The sequence below is a fragment of the Hyaena hyaena genome, unplaced genomic scaffold (assembly GCF_003009895.1).
Source record: "Hyaena hyaena isolate Hyena2069 unplaced genomic scaffold, ASM300989v1 scaffold_1071, whole genome shotgun sequence".
In the NCBI taxonomy this organism is placed as follows: Eukaryota; Metazoa; Chordata; class Mammalia; order Carnivora; family Hyaenidae; genus Hyaena; species Hyaena hyaena.
In genome coordinates this window covers 108824-117180 of record NW_024081705.1, presented here as the reverse complement: position 1 = coordinate 117180, position 8357 = coordinate 108824, and the positions used below count along the sequence as shown (strand labels likewise).

Genomic DNA, 8357 nt, shown 5'->3' with positions numbered 1-8357 from the left:
CTCTGGTGAGCCAAGCCTTATCAATAAACTCATTCTGATTTAAAATTAGATTTCTTCCTCCTTGGTTGGGAAGCATCCCATCAAGAATTTCTTTCCACATACATTCTCTAGTATTACGGTGACAGAAATTAATAGTCTGATAATTCTTTGTTATGGAGGCCTTCCCTTCCCAACTTAACTGTTTTATCAGGCTCCTGGGGCCTGCTGAGGTCTAATACTAGTTACACATTTAGAGTTAAGGGCCAGAGGGGTTGAGGGAGGTAGATGGTGGTGAGTGGGTAAGGCCTGAAAAGAACTGGCTTCACACTGGGAGGGAGTAGCAGAGTCTTCAAGCGACAGTATGTCCCCTCCCCTCACAACATGGGAAACTGGGCTGCTTTGACCAACAAGGAAGGCTCACTGGAGTCTGGGAGTCCAGCTACCTCTCTGAGTCCTTCACATCCACCACACTTACTCATTTTAATTCTTCCTGTAACACAATGTTTTTCAATTGTGTTGGTTACAAAAAGAATTTTTAAGAGAAAATAAAAATAGCAGGGCACTTTGCTTATAATAAAGGTAAATATTATTTCATGACACCTTTGTTTTTCACTTGTATCAGGAGATGTGTGTGTGTGTCTGTGTGTGTGTGTGTGTGTGTCTGTGTGTGTCTGTGTATGCGAGCTGGATCATGATGTAAGATATATATCTTATATGGTTGTGGTCAAAAACATTTGAAAGCTACTTGTGTAAAAGACCTGACAAAGCTGTAGCTTTGACTAATGTAATTCAGCAACATAAACTTTTAATTTGGTTTTGAGCTACCTCAACCATGCAGCTTTAGGTGGTAAGCAATTTTTTTTTAAGTAGGGTCATAGAACGTCAAGGAGTGCAATCTCTGCTTTTAGCTGAAGATTTATGTATTTGGCTTTACCATTCTCCTTCTTTAGGTTTTCTAGAAGAACCCATTTCACCCACTACTCTTGAGTTCTCACACCTTCATTTTCTGTGTCCATGGTAAATATGGTTCCCCAAATATTGCCTTCAATGAGTACTTCAATAGAGGTAACAATGGACAATATTTTAATTAGTATTTGCCACTTAATATTGTTGGGGAGGAAAACTTTCCTCTATCCTTCAAGATTCTTATAGCTGGACTAAGAATTAAATTGCCAGGAATGGGAGAAGATATTTGCAAACGACATGTCAGATAAGGGGTTAGTATCCAAATCTGTAAAGAACTTATCAAACTCAACATCCAAAAAACAAATAATCCAGTGAAGAAATGGGCAAAAGACGTGAACAGACACCTCTCCAAAGAAGACATCCAGATGTCCAACAGACACATGGAAAAATGCTCAACATCATTTATCATCAGGGAAATACAAATCAAAGCCACAATGAGATACCACCTCACCCCTGTCAGAATGGCTAACATTAACAACTCAGGCAACAACAGATGTTGGCAAGGATGTGGAGAAAGAGGATCTCTTTTGCACTGCTGGTGGGAATGCACACTGGGGCAGCCACTCTGGAAATCAGTATGGGGTTTCCTCAAAAAATTAAAAATAGAACCACCCTACGACCCAGCAATTGCACTACTAGGTATTTATCCAACGGATACAGGTGTGCTGTTTCAAAGGGGCACATGCACCCCAATGTTTATAGCAGCACTATCAACAATAGCCAAAGTATGGAAAGAGCCCAAATGTCCATTGACATATGAATGGATAAAGAAGATGTGGTGTATACACACACACACACACACACACGACACACTCACACACACACACACACACACACACACCATGGAGTATTACTTGGCAATCAAAAAGAATGAAATCTTGCCATTTGCAACTGCATGGATGGAACTAGAGGGTATTACACTAAGTGAAATTAGTCAGAGGAAGACAAATATCATATGACTTCACTCATATGAGGACTTTAAGACACAGAACAGATGAACATAAGGGAAAGGAAGCAAAAATAATATAAAAACAGGGAGGGCAACAAAACTTAAGAGACTCTTAAATACAGAGAACAGAAGGTTACTGGAGAGGTTGTAGGAGGGGGGATGGGCTAAACGGGTAAGAGGCATTAAGGAATCTACTCCTGAAATCATTGTTGCACTATATGCTAACTAACTTGGATGTTAATTTAAAAAATAAATTAGAAAAAATATAAATATAAATAAATAAAATGAAACCATTAAAAATAAAGAATTAAATTGTCATGAGATAGATTAACAGGGGAAAATTTTAATTTCAAACACACAGGGAATCCACACAGATGCAAAATTCCAAAGACAGAAAAAATGAAGTATACATATCATCCTGAGCTGAGGAGATAGGGGTAGGGGCCTGGGACTTCAAAGGGAAGGAATGCAATTTACAGGAAGATGAAAAAGAGCAGATGTTTGGTAAACTGATGTTTGCTGGACCATTCAGGAACAATGGGATAGAGCGAGGACTTTGAGCAAACAGGCACTGCGAGGTTCCTCCCTGTCTACCATACCTAGTTCATATCACAATGTTGTTAACTATGGTGATAGCCCTCTTCCTGAAGCAGGTCCCCTGCTAAATTCTTTCAGGTAGTTGAGGGTTAGGGGAAGTCAAAATTCCTTCCTGAGCCTTTTGAGCTTTGGCTCTTTTCAGCTCAGCATCATCTGCATGCCAAAGTGGCCATCTTGGGGCCATGTGCCCACAGATCCCTACATTATTAAGAGTTCCCCATGATTAGCTAATACCAATGGGATTTTTACCAGACTCTTCCCAATTTTCATTTTTCTCCTCTCTCTGTCTGAGGATTGATTGTCTGCATCGTGCTCCTCATTATTAATGTCTGTATCAAAGTTTTTGTTTATTTTAAGCATTAAAAAGGCATTCTAAATAACTTGAGGAAAAAATAAATATATATTGGAAGACACTAAGTACCTGTGATGAGAGAAAAAAAAAACAACTCTCTAATGTCCTGAAATATAAGGGAAGTGATTTTAGATGTTTCTAAGTCAGCCTGACTGTAAACTTTGTTCAACCAAAAGCTTGATTTATGGCCCACCAACCATACATTATGCACCTACTTTGTAAATGAGTAGCTTAAAGGAAAGCCATCTTCTCCTTAAAATATGAATCAATGCTACCACTCCCTGCATTCCTCGACATTAAAACTTGAGATTCTTGACTATATGCTAATCTATAATCTTTCGAGCTTTCACAAGATGTAAAAAAAAAAGTATATAATCCTTTAAAAACCGTCCATTCTCCAAAGAACACTTTTCTCTATGAAGAGTGTGTTTCCTGGCGGATACTCACTTGGGCTCAAATAAAACTCTTATTTTACAGACTCTAAAAGGTTTTTTTATTTCGTGTCAACACCTAGAAGTCTAGAGAACACTGGTAAATAGGCTAGAAACAAATGCAGGCTCTGGACTCAGTGCTGAGGCCTCTGCCTGAAAAACCTTTCTTAGTAGTTCCTGTATCTTTAGCTCTTTCCACTACTATTCAAAATTTTAGGCAGAAGCATTGGATTGCTTGAGCGCAGTCACATGCCTACATCTTTCCTGATGGGGACACGAAAGAATTACTATAGTTTATATGAGGCCTGGATGTTAGGCAATGAAGAAAAAGTCAAATATCTGCCAAAAATTTTTGCCCCATTCTTCTGCAACTATACAGGTACAGTCTCTCTTTCTCACTAAACTGTGAGCTACTTCAGCAATTATCTTGCTTTGCTTTGTATGCCTCAAACCAGGTACCATGGTCCTGGATTAAAAATAGTAATCAAGAAATGTGTTGGGTTGTTGTTGTTTCTGTTTGTTTCATTTTAATAACAAAACTTCTTGAGCCCTTAAGAAACACAAACTAGAGAGTTGAGAGCTGAGGGACTTTACAAAAACAAAACAAAACAAAATCAAGAATAGTTCAATCTTCCTGGACTCAGCAGCAGGGTCACCCAGAATCTAGAAGAGACAAAAAGCCAGACAGCTGAGACTAGCATCCACCCCAAGCTGGCCTGCATAAAGGAAAAGGATCCTGGAAGAAAAATCCAGAAATTATGCTAACTAAGCAAATCTGTGGGTAAGTCAGGATCGAAACCTAGAATCTATTAATTCACTACCCCCTTTTTTTTTTAAATCTTATCCCCTTTTTTTAAAATAAAAATTCCCTCTAAATTATTGCATTTTCTCAGCAGCACCAAAAGTGACCTAGGTTAATGTAACTATCAGGAGAGACAAGGCAAAGCTGAGTTGTTCTGTGGAGACCCAGAAGAGCTAGGAAGGCCAAGAGGCCAATGAGGCTTGGTAGAGAAGCCCATGACAAGAAACTATGGGATCCTTTTTCCTTGAGGATCACTCACCTGGGATTGGGAGGAAGAAGAAGAGCCAGGGAGGGAAGCAAAGACAGGGAAACCAGGAGCAGGTGGGTGGAAGGAATGGTGATTGGAGGCAAACTAGAGGGACATATGTCAGAACAAGCATCTCCAAGGGAAAGAAATGTGCACTCAGCTGACGGCCACATTCTAAATTGCACAGGGGGAAACAGACAAAAAAAAAAAGTTCAGCACAGTGAAACTGTATGGCTAGACAATCCAAAACTGGGATGCCTAATTCCTAAGGGACAGATGTCTGCAAATTCCCCTCAAACAGTGAAACATTTGTGGTTCCTTTTAAACATGTCAGAATTAGGCTCACTAATAATTACAACACTTTGTTTGTCTCAACTTTTCTCAGCTCTCCATGTTCCGAGGTAGGTAACATCAGGGTAATTATTTCAGAGAGAGTGATTTAGAATACTGAGAAGGTACCCTGACCAAAATCACACCACAAACCCTTAGGGCTTCCAACTTTAGAACCCAGGCTGCGGCTGCTGCTTCCTGGTTTGTTGATTAAGATGCATAATGATAGCTTTTTATAGATTTTATGACTCCTTCGTAAGTACCAATCATTTTAAATTCAGAAAATCCTTTCTAATTTCGGTAGTCAACTGAATGCCTTGGACATTCTTGCTGGAGAATTAGTACCTCTTGGTGGATGGCCTTCACACCAGACTGTTACATCTATTAATAGTCATGTGTGGATCTTTTTCTGGCCAGAAGCAAGCAAATACTCCAGGTTTAATTTGTAATATGGAGGAATGGATACCTGTTCATTTGGGCACTAAATTTTTTTTAATATTTTGAAACTCTGTGACTTTTTAATATCTCCTACTGACCTACTATTTCTTATCCTTCGAGTCTCCTTACCAACAATTTTACTGAGTCCTAGAAAAGAAGCCCTAAAGCTGAATGGCTGGAGATACCAGAGTATGAATTAGAATCAAAGATTTGCTATTTATTGGGTTCTGCAGAGAAGCTTAAAAAATTCTGGGAATTGGGTCATGTCCTAAAGAGTGGCTTAAATCAATGTTTATAGTGTTTCTTTGTGTGTGTGAATTTAGTCCTCTGAACCACCAACATTTTGTAGCTGGGTTCCCCTTATAATTATGTCATGTGCTCACTGTCGTTTTATATTATTGACATTTCCCATGCATAGTTCAACCTGAAACATGCCTCCTTTCCCAGTTACACCACAAACTTCTAAAAGGCAGAGCCTGTAACTCCTCTTTATTTCCTTGCAATGTCTTCTCCAGGACCTTGCATCAGATAGGTGCTAGAGAGGGCACCTGGGTGGCTCAATGGGTTAGGCTTCTGACTTCCGCTCAGGTCATGATCTCATGGTTCGTGAGTTTGAGCCTCGTGTCAGGTGCTCTGCTGTCAACACAGAGCCTCTTTAGATCCTGCCTCCCTCCCCCTCTGCCCTTCCCCAGCTCATGCTTTCTCTCCATCTCAAAAATACGTAAAAACATTTCAAAATATTTTTTAGAAGTAGATGCTAGGGGCGCCTGGGTGGTTCAGGCAGTTAAGTGATCAACTTCAGCTCAGGTCATGATCTTACAGCTTGTGAGTTTGAGCCCTGTGTCAGACTCTGTGCTGACAGCTCAGCGCCTGGAGCCTCCTTCGAATTCTGTCTCCCTCTCTCTCTGCTTGTGCTCTGTCTCTCTTTCTCTCTCTCTCTCTCTCTCTCTCTCAAAAACAAATAAATATTTTTAAAAATTTTAAAGTAGATGCTAGATAGATCTATGATCACTGACTAAACCAGCAGAAACCAAAAATGTGGAGGAGTTAACCAAATAATGGGAGAGATGAGCAGAGCCATGAGCCCAGCACTCAGAAGTGGCCAGCACACTGGCTATGAATCATCAGTCACATCAAAGAAAAGATGACCCTACTTCCCCACTTGAAGAAAAAGGCTTGGTCCTGGCCATTTGGAGCTTATCTCCAACCCCTTCTAATTTCATCTAAGAGATCTGGCTGGCCCTTATACTGTTGTGTTCCTCATCCCCATCTCCTGCCTCTTCACTTCCATTCCTGGACTAACAGAAGCAAAGTAACTAAAAGTAAATATACAAACGTGGTCATCACATAGGCAGTAGGCATTACTGTCAGAAAGGGCATGTGGAATCCAAAGGGGCTCCCACCCTAAATCCCAAACAGATCCCCAAGACAGTCAAGATGTTGACACTCTTTTCTGAATTGGGGCTTGGATGAGAAAACCCTGAGGAAGCCCAGTCCTTTCTAGGACGCCCTAAGAGCTAAAGGCCAATCCCTTATTTGGCTGATTTTTAAAAGATCTGAACAATAAATTAGTTGCAAGACTAACCCTAGATTTAATTCTATCACAGAGTTGGACTAGTGAACCAAGTTTTGGTCTAATATTCCCAGCCGCACCCAGCAGAATTAATTGATCTAAAATATTTATTCAGGAACTAGTCTGTCCAAAACATGAATGAAGTAGATACAAAGATGACAGACACAGGTGCATAGATCCACTCAGACACAGTCCGGTAGAGAGCAAACACATTCCTTGCAAATTATAAGACAATGTAAAACGGGGCTAATGCCATAGAAAGGGAGCATGAGGAAAGTCCTGTGAGAATTCAGAAGAAATAGAATTTTCTTCTACATGGTACAAATCGGGGAAAGTTTCAAGCCAGCATATCATAGAAATTGGTGGGTTTGGGCCAGAGCTAAACCTGTGTGAAGAAAGACAGTGGGAGATGAGGCTGAAAAGTATTCTTATGGGTCTTTAAATTCTTCAACGGGCCATAGGGGAGGACCTTACATTCTTTTTTTTTTTTTTTTTTAACTTTTAGAAACTCTTCATTTTCTGTCAACCTTATTTCCATTTTGTTTTCCTTTGTGGAGGAGCAGCTTAAGATCACTCCGTGGCTGTTCCTACCCATTCAGTGGCGGGAACAGTGGGGGCTGCACACCGGCCTTCAGTGGCAGGCTGAGCGCTCCAGTCTTCCAGGCACAGAGGGCACGTGCTACGCCTTCAGAGCAGTCTTCGACATCAGGTTGAGGGCCGGTGAGCACAGGGGCTGGAGCAGTCTATCCACCCTGAAATCCCTCCTTGGTCACAGCCTTCTCGGCAGCATCCTGCTCTTCCTTTTCGATCTCCTCAGGGTCTCTGTAGAGGTAGAGATGGGGCATGACCTCCCATGAGTTCACGGGAAATGGTGCCATGCACATGCAGAACTTCCTGTACCTGCTTCCATCACATCAGACCCACTGAGTGAGCTCCCTTGTTGCAAAGCTTGGCAATGTCCACGGAGCGCAAGGGAGAGTTTGTGTTACACAGGGTGATGAGGGGAGTTAACATAAGATGCCTCTGTGAGAGGCTGGTATTCAGCCCTGGGAACCGTAACCACCACAAGTCTTGGCTCCTGGAAGTCTCGCTAGGTCCTGTTAGTGAAGGTCCCGGGAGTGGGGTGGCCGGCAGTAGGAATGGCTCCAGTAGCAGCAGCAAACTTCAGCACAGCTCGCTGGCCAGGATTCCGGGATGATGGGTCACTGACATGAGCCATTTTCAGCAGCAACAATGGCACAAGCTGCCAGCAGAAGCATCTCCCAGGTTCTCTTCAGACGCCATCACCTTTCCTTTTGTAGAAGTACTGTTCCATCTGGAAGTCAAGGTTGGTGTCACTGAAGTGGGTCCCTGCTGCAAGGAATTTAAGGGACACCCTCCTTCTTCATTTACAGGATATCAAGGGTTTTGGACATTGTGAACATTTCCCTTTAAGTTATGATGGGAATGCAGAACACCACCACATGGACCCCTGCCTGGGTAGCACGGAAAGGAGGGACCTTACAGTTCCGGTTTCCTCCAGTGGACAGAAGGAGCCACTCTAGGTTTACAAGCAGAGGAGTGGCATGCACTGTTTCCTACGCGGAGATGAACCTAGCAGCAAGGAACAGAAAGGACCAAGGTGAGGAAAATGTGGCGTGGAGACAGAACAAAAGTGAAGATGCCCCTGGTAGTAGGAACCGGAGACAGTGAG

General features: G+C 41.9%; 1 pseudogene; it reads right to left on the bottom strand.

Annotated features, from left to right (window-relative positions):
• Positions 1-7234: 7234 nt before the first annotated feature.
• Positions 7235-8079, bottom strand: LOC120223945 (annotated as a pseudogene).
• Positions 8080-8357: the final 278 nt, after the last annotated feature.